Source organism: Pelophylax lessonae (assembly GCF_965119305.1).
Source record: "Pelophylax lessonae genome assembly, chromosome: 3".
Lineage (NCBI taxonomy): Eukaryota > Metazoa > Chordata > Amphibia > Anura > Ranidae > Pelophylax > Pelophylax lessonae.
In genome coordinates, this window is record NC_138770.1 from 369,401,165 (window position 1) to 369,414,036 (window position 12,872).

At 45.8% G+C, this 12,872-nt stretch overlaps 2 protein-coding genes across 2 annotated transcripts in view; one reads left to right on the top strand and one right to left on the bottom strand.

Moving 5' to 3' along the window:
• Positions 1-1,408, top strand: part of PM20D2 (peptidase M20 domain containing 2) — a gene marked incomplete at its 5' end in the record, with an annotated part of 183,730 nt that extends 182,322 nt beyond the window's left edge. Inside the window, one exon of the mRNA XM_082251199.1 lies at positions 1,398-1,408. The remainder of the gene's footprint in view (positions 1-1,397) is intronic.
• The window catches only part of LOC309550842 (gamma-aminobutyric acid receptor subunit rho-1-like), a 171,517-nt gene that overhangs the window by 109,735 nt on the left and 48,910 nt on the right, over positions 1-12,872 (bottom strand). The window lies entirely within an intron of this gene.

Sequence of the window (12,872 nt, forward strand, 5' to 3'; positions counted from 1 at the left end):
CGAATTTTGATCCATGTTTGGGCAGGAAGTTTGTATAAAAGTCAATCTACCAATTGCATCAAAAAAAGAAAAGAAGTGGATATGTTTGTATGTGGTGTGCTGCCATATATAGTGAACTGTGCTCTTTATCCCTTATTTTTGCTCAATCTATCAATTGGCTTCTATACAACTACTCAATCAGATTTTCCTTGCTCGATAAAGCCTCAAGTGACTGGTTCAGTAGGCAGCAAGCAGAGTCTGCTGCTGTTTCGTCAGAATCGGCAACCTGTCAGATTAGGTAACGGAAGCGACGTTCTGTCGCCTGAATACTTGCCCAGCTACGTCTTGAAATTCACAGTCGTTCAATGAATAAAGCAACTATATATAAATCAATATAGTATACAGTATTGAGATCTGTCAAGCTGTTTTCATGTTACAGTTTAAATGCCTAAAGGTTTACCGCTGACTAGTGCAGGGTTTACCAAGATTGCCTTCGCCACCTTCCTACTGCTGGCATCCAGCTTCTTTCAAAATGTAACATTCAAAACAGCATCACAGATATCCATATACTACATTTTTTTTTATATCTGCTCAGTTTATTGGTAAAATGACTGTGAAATTAACCACTTGCCGACCGCCGCTCGACTATATACGGCGGCGGTCAGCCCCTCACAGGCAAAGTGACGTACCGGTACGTCACTCAGGGCCGCTGATAGGGCAGTACAACCAGCCCTGCTGTACCGGGCCCGGGCTCCATGAGCTCCACTAGGGGCCCGGGCAGCTTTAAAGTTAACTTCTGCCTAAATAAATAGAAAGCCTTTTAATCCCATCCCCCACTTCAATTTGCTTACAGGGTGTATAAATATATTTTCCTGGGCCCCATGAGGTCAACAGAGGGGCCCAGGAGGTGATAGCAGAGGAGGGACTTTATTTCCATTTTTGGGGCGTAGGCACACTAACCTTGTGCACTGTGTCTATGCTGATCTGAATGAATATGTAGTTCCGGCCGCCCACTGCATACTATGTCTTTCCTGGCGGAGTGATTCGTTTGTGCATGCTGTGGAATGAGGAAGTGACTGATGAGAGATGGATGAGAGGTTTCAGCAGTGCACAGACCAGCAGCACACAGTGACACTGACAGACTTCTATGGAAGGAAGGTACAGCTCCCAGACTCCCTGACTGTGTGCTTATAATCATATTCATTATGATGATCACAGCACAGCATGTACTTTATTGCTCTGGCTCTGTGTTATATGGCTTTTGGGTGCTGACTTTGCTAACTTATGGCCATACTGATTGTAACACAGTGCAGCCTTAACAAAGTCAGCACCCAGCAGCCATATGACACAGAAACAGAGCCATAAAGTACATGCTGTGCTGTGATCATCATAATGAATATGATTATAAGCATGAGTTGCTAGTTCACACTTGTGTTTGGAAGGGGAAAGGGGGTAGAACGTGCAGCTGAGCCATGTTTTTACCTCCCACTACCACCGCTCCCCTTAAATAGCCTTTCAACCAAGCTTTTGAATTAGGTCCGCCTGTCAGCTTTACATGTGGATCTGATTGAATGTTCCATGTAGGTCTATGGGGGTTTGGATGTAAATGGACTTGTGTCCATTTACACCCTCCTTCCTGCGGGTCTGCGGAGGTCTAGAAAAAAAAAAATAATATTTTTCCAGACCTAAATGTTATAGATCACAGCTAGCATGATGTAAAAATGGATATGAGTGCATTTACATCTGGCCACCCATAGAGACATTACAAGTCATTCATAGACAGGGCTATTGATTGGCATGATTTTGGGGCCCGACCCCATTGTGGATCAGTTCGGGGCTAGGCACTTCAAGGTCCTATGGATCCCGGGTTCTGACTTGCAAGAGGTTCAGGACTTCCTGATGCTATGGTCCTCAACAGACATTACCCCATTAGAAAAACACTTGAGGGTTCTCGATGCAGGACCACTGATAAGCCAGTACATGAGCTTAGCAGGGAGGGCCCGGGCAGCCTTACAGACAAAATGCATCCCCCGCTCATTCCACTCCTACTACCTTAGGGGGTGTTATATACTACATGCAATTCCAGTTCCCCTTTCTGATTATGGGATGGTGGAGGCGGAGCAGTTGAGGGACTTTTTTTTTTTCAATTTTGGGCGCATGCGCATTCCCGCACCTGCTCCGCATGTTGCTGGCTGCTGTGCTAAAGTCCTGGATGCCTGCCACTGTGGCTGCCCATTGCCTACCCTGGCGGAGTGATCTTCCTCTGCTCAGGTCCCCACTCAGCAGCCGAGATCAAGAGGCTTATGTGAGGTGGGTGGCAGCAGCAGTGGCAAGGAGAGACAGCTTACAGTGAGCAGAGGGAGCCACACTATATTGTGGATGGAGCACATGTAAGCTGCAGGTTTAGTACGTTTCCTAAGTGAATTATTAACTTTTTTTTGTTCCACAGGTTTTTTATTTTTAATTGTACTGCGGCATGGAGAAGGGGCCCTAAGTAAATAAGCATACTTTGCTTTGTAATATAAGACCCACCTAAATTAGTTTTGCTAATTTTAGCTAAAATTGCAGAATGTATTGAAGCCACTGCATCATGTGCCAGTAAAGCAGCTAGCATTTTCAAAAGCAATGGTCAGCAATGGCTGATTACAAATTTTTATAATCACTGTATTTCTTTAAGAGACCCTGTCATGTAACAAAATACCCGTGTGATAAGGTTCTGATGGCAGTAACAATTTTCCAAACGTAAAAGAGCAATGCATGTTGTGAGCCGATAGATCTCCATCTTCTGCTAGTTATACTGACTTTGCTGTATGCTTTGTACACAGATCAGCGATCTGGCTATTTAGTCTCACTGCAAAGCAAGGAGAAAAAACAGACTGTTCTGTTAGTAAAAGCAGCACATATTACATATAAGGCAGGGTCTGGGGCGGGACCCGGGGCGGAGTTGAGGGTGGGGCTAAAGGGGGCCCCGTCAGGTAGGCTGTACGGGGCCCCATGATTTCTATCAGCGGCCCTGACGTCACTAGCCTGTGAGCCAATAGGGGGCGAGCGCGCGCCGCCGGAGGCGCGCTCCCGCCCCCGCTCGTTCCCTAAGCAGCCCGCGCATGTGACCGGCGGACTCGATGTCCGCCGGTCACTCGCGAATGTCGGATACAGCAGGAGAAAGGCAGGCGGCTAATGTAAACAAAGCCGCCTGTCTATCTCCCCTGTGTAACAGCACAGATCATACGGTCCTGCTATGTAGGACCGTTGATCTCTTCTGTTACACACACAGCCACATCCAATCACAGTTAGAAGCACGCCCCTAGGGACACACTTAACCCCTCCCTCTCCAATAAAGTTAACCCCTTCCCTGCCAGTGTCATTTTTACAGTAACAGTGCATATGTATAGCACTGATTACTGCAGTAATGTCACTGGTACCCCCAAAAGTGTCAAAAATGTTAGTCAAGGGTCCGATCTGTCCGCCGCAATGTCGCAGTCCCGCAAAAAAAAATCGCAGATCGCCGCCATTACTCGTTAAAAAAAAAAAAAAAAAAAAATGACAAAAATCTTTCCCTTAGTTAGTAAACGCAATAACTTTTGCGCAAACCAATCAAAATACGCTTTTTGCGATATTTTTTTACCAAACATATGTAGCAGAAAACAAATTGGCCTAAAATGTTAAAAAATTTAGATTTTTACATTTTTTTGGGGGGGGGGGGGGATTTCATATAAAAAAATGTGAAAAATATTGTTATTTTTGCAAAATTGTCGTCAATTTCATTTGGGTACAGCGTTGCACGAACACGCAATTGTCCGTTAAAGTCACGCAGTGCCGAATCGCAAAATAAGCTCCTGGTCAGGAAGAGGGTAAAAATCTTCCGGGGCTTAAGTGGTTAAAGACGTAGCTGGGCGAAGTAACATGTCCGCTACACCCTTCTGACTGCAGGTGTGCTGCCACATTAGCAAACCTGCTACGCATGTGCATTAAGTATTCAGGTGGTGAAACGTCACTTCCGTTTCCTAATCTGATGGAACACCACCTTATTACAGCTCCCTCTCCACCTAAAGCCACCAAATTTAGAGTGGCAACAAGAGAACTATAAAGACGTATAAATTACAAGAAATTCTGCAAAAGCTTAAACAAAAGCATGTGATAGAATCACCCTAGCAATATGTATAAAAAGTGCTGCACTGATTAATGAATTAAAAAAATAAATGAAATACAGAAAACTCAAACTGAATATAAGTAAAACAAAAAGATTTAACCACTTCAGCTCCAGAAGGTTTTACCCCCTTAATGACCAGGCCATTTTTTGCAATTCGGCACAGCGTTACTTTAACGAAAAATTGCGCGGTCATGGGACACTGTACCCAAATACAATTGTCTTTTTTTTCCCACAAATAAAGCTTTCTTTTGGTGGTATTTGATCATCTCTGCGGTTTTTAGATTTTGCGCTATAAACAAAAAAAGAGCAACCATTTTCAAAAAAAGCCATATTTTTTACTTTCTGCTATAAAACATTCCCAATAAAAAAATTAAAAAAATTAATTTTTTTATTAGTTTAGGTCAATTTGTATTCTGCTACATATTTTTGGTAAAAAAAAAAATCCCAAAGAGCGTATTTTAATTGGTTTGCGCAAAAGTTATAGCGTTTACAAACTAAAGGACAGATTTTTGGAATTTGTGATGAGATCACCCTTATAATACATGTATAGAAGTGCTACTAATAAATTCATGAAACAAATAAAATGAGATAAGCTACAAAATAGTGCACACTATAAAATAAGTGAAACTCAAAACCTTTGTGCAAAGTTGGGGATAAGTCCAAAATGTCCAAATATTTGTGGTAATATACACTCCAGGTGAACACCTCCACCATCCCCTTAAGGGAAATTGCTCACCCTTTGTTTCGACCCTCGCTACAAAGGTGATGTGTGTGTATGTTTTTTTCTGCCAGGACCCAGAAGGTACAGTTGTGTTCAAAATTATTCAACCCCCACTGAAATTGATTGTTTTGGCCAGTTTGACATTGATTTTGATCATTCAGTCATCCTGCTTACAATTAAATCAAAGAGGCACGTGTAGGTCAGACAAATATAACACAACATTTATAATGAAATAACCACAAATGTCTTTTCTGTGCTGACATCATTATCAGTTTTATTCAACCCCCAAGTGACATTCAATCTTAGTACTTAGTACAACATCCTTTTACAGTAGAACAGCTTTTAAACGTGCAGCATAGCTTGACACAAGTGTCTTGCAGCGATCTACGGGTATCTTCGCCCCAGTGGCGGAGCCAGAGGGTTAGCTGGGGTGTCAATTGACACCCCAGAAAAAGTCCCTGCCACCCCTGTTGCCACCCCGATCCAGGCTGACAGCGGAGGAATCACAGGCAGTGGTGGGATGGGATCAGCCGGTTCGCAGAACCGGCTGATCCCTCTAAGCTGGCGGCCAGGGTCAGGGAGCAGCAGAACAGTGCGTCCCGAAGCCGAGCCCGCCCATTCTGTGACAATAGCGAATGAAAATTCGCTATTGTCACATGGATCCTCCTCCGGCCAATCAGGGAGCGGGTCCTCCCGCTTCCTGATTGGCCGAATGGCAAATGCCGTGCCATTGGTCGAGGAGGCGCCGGCGGGAGGACTGAGAAGATGCAGGGAGCCGCGGACCGATGAGAAGCTGCTGTGATGACCGTCCGTCCGTGAGGTAAGTAAGCCGGTCTCATGGGGGGGGGACGACGACGCTGGCACTCTGCAATGATTGCGGGCAAATGCTGTGGCACTCTGCAATAATCATTGGGGGCAAATGCTGTGGCACTCTGCAATAATCATTGGGGGCATTGCTGGCACTCTGCAATAATCATTGGGGGCATTGCTGTGGCACTCTGCAATAATCATTGGGGGCATTGCTGGCACTCTGCAATAATCATTGGGGGCATTGCTGGCACTCTGCAATAATCATTGGGGGCATTGCTGGCACTCTGCAATAATCATTGGGGGCATTGCTGTGGCACTCTGCAATAATCATTGGGGGCATTGCTGGCACTCTGCAATAATCATTGGGGGCATTGCTGGCACTCTGCAATAATCATTGGGGGCGTTGCTGGCACTCTGCAATAATCATTGGGGGCATTGCTGTGGCACTCTGCAATAATCATTGGGGGCATTGCTGTGGCACTCTGCAATAATCATTGGGGGCATTGCTGTGGCACTCTGCAATAATCATTGGGGGCAAGGCTGTGGCACTCTGCAATAATCATTGGGGGCATTGCTTTCTCACTCTGCAATAATCATTGGGGGCATTGCTGGCACTCTGCAATAATCATTGGGGGCATTGCTGGCACTCTGCAATAATCATTGGGGGCATTGCTGTGGCACTCTGCAATAATCATTGGGGGCATTGCTGGCACTCTGCAATAATCATTGGGGGCATTGCTGGCACTCTGCAATAATCATTGGGGGCATTGCTGGCACTCTGCAATAATCATTGGGGGCATTGCTGTCTCACTCTGCAATAATCATTGGGGGCATTGCTGTCTCACTCTGCAATAATCATTGGGGGCATTGCTGGCACTCTGCAATAATCATTGGGGGCATTGCTGGCACTCTGCAATAATCATTGGGGGCATTGCTGGCACTCTGCAATAATCATTGGGGGCATTGCTGGCACTCTGCAATAATCATTGGGGGCATTGCTGGCACTCTGCAATAATCATTGGGGGCGTTGCTGGCACTCTGCAATAATCATTGGGGGCATTGCTGTCTCACTCTGCAATAATCATTGGGGGCATTGCTGTCTCACTCTGCAATAATCATTGGGGGCATTGCTGTGGCACTCTGCAATAATCATTGGGGGCAAGGCTGTCTCACTCTGCAATAATCATTGGGGGCATTGCTGTCTCACTCTGCAATAATCATTGGGGGCATTGCTGGCACTCTGCAATAATCATTGGGGGCATTGCTGGCACTCTGCAATAATCATTGGGGGCATTGCTGTGGCACTCTGCAATAATCATTGGGGGCAAGGCTGTCTCACTCTGCAATAATCATTGGGGGCATTGCTGTCTCACTCTGCAATAATCATTGGGGGCATTGCTGTCTCACTCTGCAATAATCATTGGGGGCATTTCTGTGGCACTCTGCAATAATCATTGGGGGCATTGCTGTGGCACTCTGCAATAATCATTGGGTGCATTGCTGTGGCACTCTGCAATGATTGCGGGCAAATGCTGTGGCACTCTGCAATAATCATTGGGGGCAAATGCTGTGGCACTCTGCAATAATCATTGGGGGCATTGCTGGCACTCTGCAATAATCATTGGGGGCATTGCTGTGGCACTCTGCAATAATCATTGGGGGCATTGCTGGCACTCTGCAATAATCATTGGGGGCAAGGCTGTGGCACTCTGCAATAATCATTGGGGGCATTGCTGTCTCACTCTGCAATAATCATTGGGGGCATTTCTGTGGCACTCTGCAATAATCATTGGGGGCATTTCTGTGGCACTCTGCAATAATCATTGGGGGCATTGCTGTCTCACTCTGCAATAATTATTGGGGGCATTGCTGTCTCACTCTGCAATAATCATTGGGGGCAAGGCTGTGGCACTCTGCAATAATCATTGGGGGCATTTCTGTGGCACTCTGCAATAATCATTGGGGGCAAATGCTGTGGCACTCTGCAATAATCATTGGGGGCATTGCTGGCACTCTGCAATAATCATTGGGGGCATTGCTGTCTCACTCTGCAATAATCATTGGGGGCATTGCTGGCACTCTGCAATAATCATTGGGGGCAAGGCTGTGGCACTCTGCAATAATCATTGGGGGCATTGCTGTCTCACTCTGCAATAATCATTGGGGGCATTTCTGTGGCACTCTGCAATAATCATTGGGGGCATTTCTGTGGCAATCTGCAATAATCATTGGGGGCATTGCTGTCTCACTCTGCAATAATTATTGGGGGCATTGCTGTCTCACTCTGCAATAATCATTGGGGGCAAGGCTGTGGCACTCTGCAATAATCATTGGGGGCATTTCTGTGGCACTCTGCAATAATCATTGGGGGCATTGCTGTGGCACTCTGCAATAATCATTGGGGGCATTGCTGTCTCACTCTGCAATAATCATTGGGGGCATTGCTGTCTCACTCTGCAATAATCATTGGGGGCATTGCTGGCACTCTGCAATAATCATTGGGGGCATTGCTGGCACTCTGCAATAATCATTGGGGGCATTGCTGTGGCACTCTGCAATAATCATTGGGGGCAAGGCTGTCTCACTCTGCAATAATCATTGGGGGCATTGCTGTCTCACTCTGCAATAATCATTGGGGGCATTGCTGTCTCACTCTGCAATAATCATTGGAGGCATTGCTGGCACTCTGCAATAATCATTGGGGGCATTGCTGGCACTCTGCAATAATCATTGGGGGCATTGCTGTCTCACTCTGCAATAATCATTGGGGGCATTGCTGTCTCACTCTGCAATAATCATTGGGGGCATTGCTGTCTCACTCTGCAATAATCATTGGGGGCATTTCTGTGGCACTCTGCAATAATCATTGGGGGCATTGCTGTGGCACTCTGCAATAATCATTGGGTGCATTGCTGTGGCACTCTGCAATGATTGCGGGCAAATGCTGTGGCACTCTGCAATAATCATTGGGGGCAAATGCTGTGGCACTCTGCAATAATCATTGGGGGCATTGCTGGCACTCTGCAATAATCATTGGGGGCATTGCTGTGGCACTCTGCAATAATCATTGGGGGCATTGCTGTCTCACTCTGCAATAATTATTGGGGGCATTGCTGTCTCACTCTGCAATAATCATTGGGGGCAAGGCTGTGGCACTCTGCAATAATCATTGGGGGCATTTCTGTGGCACTCTGCAATAATCATTGGGGGCATTGCTGTGGCACTCTGCAATAATCATTGGGGGCATTGCTGTCTCACTCTGCAATAATCATTGGGGGCATTGCTGTCTCACTCTGCAATAATCATTGGGGGCATTGCTGGCACTCTGCAATAATCATTGGGGGCATTGCTGGCACTCTGCAATAATCATTGGGGGCATTGCTGTGGCACTCTGCAATAATCATTGGGGGCAAGGCTGTCTCACTCTGCAATAATCATTGGGGGCATTGCTGTCTCACTCTGCAATAATCATTGGGGGCATTGCTGTCTCACTCTGCAATAATCATTGGGGGCATTGCTGGCACTCTGCAATAATCATTGGGGGCATTGCTGGCACTCTGCAATAATCATTGGGGGCATTGCTGTCTCACTCTGCAATAATCATTGGGGGCATTGCTGTCTCACTCTGCAATAATCATTGGGGGCATTGCTGTCTCACTCTGCAATAATCATTGGGGGCATTGCTGTGGCACTCTGCAATAATCATTGGGGGCATTTCTGTGGCACTCTGCAATAATCATTGGGGGCATTGCTGTCTCACTCTGCAATAATCATTGGGGGCATTGCTGTCTCACTCTGCAATAATCATTGGGGGCATTGCTGGCACTCTGCAATAATCATTGGGGGCATTGCTGGCACTCTGCAATAATCATTGGGGGCATTTCTGTGGCACTCTGCAATAATCATTGGGGGCATTGCTGTCTCACTCTGCAATAATCATTGGGGGCATTGCTGTCTCGCTCTGCAATAATCATTGGGGGCAAGGCTGTGGCACTCTGCAATAATCATTGGGGGCATTGCTGTCTCACTCTGCAATAATCATTGGGGGCATTTCTGTGGCACTCTGCAATAATCATTGGGGGCATTGCTGTCTCACTCTGCAATAATCATTGGGGGCATTGCTGTCTCACTCTGCAATAATCATTGGGGGCATTTCTGTGGCACTCTGCAATAATCATTGGGGGCATTGCTGTGGCACTCTGCAATAATCATTGGGGGCATTGCTGTGGCACTCTGCAATAATCATTGGGTGCATTGCTGTGGCACTCTGCAATAATCATTGGGGGCAAGGCTGTGGCACTCTGCAATAATCATTGGGGGCATTGCTGTCTCACTCTGCAATAATCATTGGGGGCATTTCTGTGGCACTCTGCAATAATCATTGGGGGCATTGCTGTCTCACTCTGCAATAATCATTGGGGGCAAGGCTGTGGCACTCTGCAATAATCATTGGGGGCATTTCTGTGGCACTCTGCAATAATCATTGGGGGCATTGCTGTGGCACTCTGCAATAATCATTGGGGGCATTGCTGTGGCACTCTGCAATAATCATTGGGTGCATTGCTGTGGCACTCTGCAATAATCATTGGGGGCAAGGCTGTGGCACTCTGCAATAATCATTGGGTGCATTGCTGTCTCACTCTGCAATAATCATTGGGGGCATTGCTGTCTCACTCTGCAATAATCATTGGGGGCAAGGCTGTGGCACTCTGCAATAATCATTGGGGGCATTTCTGTGGCACTCTGCAATAATCATTGGGGGCATTGCTGTGGCACTCTGCAATAATCATTGGGGGCATTTCTGTGGCACTCTGCAATAGAGAAAAGTCTGGGGACTTTTCTCCACTCTACGCTTCAGGTAGCGCACAGCAGTCGAAGTCAGCATCTTCTTTCTGCCACGACCAGGTAGCGTTTCAACAGTGCCCTTTGCCTTGAATTGTGCTTCCTATGGTGTCTCTTGGTATGTTTAACATCTTTGCAATCTTCTTATAGCCATTGCCCTTCCTGTGAAGAGTAATCACCTCTTCTCTTGTCTTCCTGGACCATTCTCTTGACTTCACCATGTTTGTAACCACACCAGTAAATGTCTAGAAGGAGCTGAGTATCACAGTCATTTTAAAGCTGCCTAATTGGTGCTTATTAGGCTTTATTGCTGCTCCCTGACATCCACAGGTGTTTTCAATACCTGATTGAAAACACTTCAATGAACCTCTGTTCTTCAGAGTGGTAGTCTTTAAGGGGTTGAATAATTGTGTCAATGAAGAATTCACAAAAGAAACATTTACTACTGTATTACAAAACCAATTGATGTCATTTTAGTTGCATATGGTTCTTTAAGAAGTCCTTTTAGGATTTCATTCTGAATACAATTACAAATGTACACTAAATTCCCTAAAACCCTTTACAGCATTGGGGGTTGAATAATTTTGAACACAACTGTACTTGGCAAGGAATCATTAATGGTAACCCTTCAGTATAATTCAGCCCACATAAATTACCAGCACAAATCCACAGTGCTCAGCTCCACAAGTTAATCAGCAGACCTAGCCATTCAGGAAATGCACCCAGCAATCAGGCTCAAAGAAGCAGAAAAGTATGCAGAAGATAATGCTCACGGCAAAAAAAAAATGTATTAATATATATATATAACTAATACCTATTGCACTCACATGTATAAAAGGAAGAGACCCCTTAACATAGTAAAAGGCCTGTGAAAAAACAGCTCTGTTCGGGAGAAGTTCACTGTAAACCACAAAGAAGTATTATGATTCCTTCAGCCCACACACAGCCTGTTCATTCCAGGATTGCTAAGCTCTGCACAACGTATTTAGATGTGTCTGACATCATCATGGGCATGGACTGTGTGTACCAGTTGGCTGTGATAATGGGGCATAGGTGCTGAATACTGACACTATGGACATGACTCACAATATTGCTTTACATCTGCATGCAACCCAGGGCAAAATAACCCTTCTCTTTACATTTGTCTCGACTACTAAAACTCCCTACTTATTGGCTTACCCGCACATAGGCTACCCCCCCCCCCCTTCAGTCCGTCCTGAATGCTGCTGCCAGGTTCATCCACCTTACAAATCGCTCAGTGTCTGCTACCCTTCTCTGCCAATCCCTGCACTGACTTCCGCTGACCCAATTCATTAAATTCAAAATACTAACAACAACTTACAAAGTCATCCACAACTGTCCCCACCTACATCACTAACCTGGTCTCAAAATATCAATCAAATAATTCTTATTGTTCCTCCCAAGCTCATCCCAGGCTCTCTGATTCCTACTGTATTAAAATGTATTGTAATTGTACTGACTGCCCTCATGTTGTAAAATGCTGCGTAAACTGTTGGCGCTATATAAATCCTGTATAATTATAATAATAATTTCCCAATCTGCAGGATTCACCCTATTTAACCACTTCCGGACTGCTCACGTTGCTGCTACTGCAGCAAAGTGGCAGCCCTGTGTCCAGCGACGTAGACCTACGTCGCTGGATTCCTCCCTGTCTCGGCGGCGTGCGCAGTGCCAAGTTGAAAAAAGTGGCCTGGTAATTAAGCAGGAAAATCCTCCGGTCCTAAAGTGGTTAAATGAGATCTAAGGTTTAGGGAGGACCAATTGCTCAACAACAGGGGTCTCCAATTTCCAAACATTCCAAACAAATGGCCAGTTTACTGTCCTTCAGACTTTAGGGGGGCGTGAACGTGGCCATTAGGTCCCAATGTCAGTGGGAAAATACAATGCCCCATCTTTGGTGTTAGTGGGAGGAATAAAACCCCATCATTATTTTCAGTGGGAGGTGTAGTGCCCCATCATTGGTGCCAGTGGGAGAAATTATGCTCCCATCGTTCGTGCTGTTGGGCTCCATTGTCGAAGTCATTACAATTGTGCCCCATCCTTGGCATCTTTGGGAGGAACTGTGGCCGATCATTGGTGTCATTGGGAGGAACTGTGCCCCTTTATTGTGGTCTATGAGAGGAATTTAATGCATTCCCCTTCAATGCTGTCATTGGGCCCCATTGTTGGTGACACTGGGAGAAATTGTGCCCCATTGTTGGTGTCAATAAGAGAAATAGTACTCTATCATTGGTGTCAGTGGAAGGAATAGTGCCCCCATCATTGGAGTCAGTGTGGGGAATTGTTCCCCATAGTTGCTATCAATAGATGAAATAGTGCCCCAAGGGCCGGATAAAAGCAAGCAAAGGG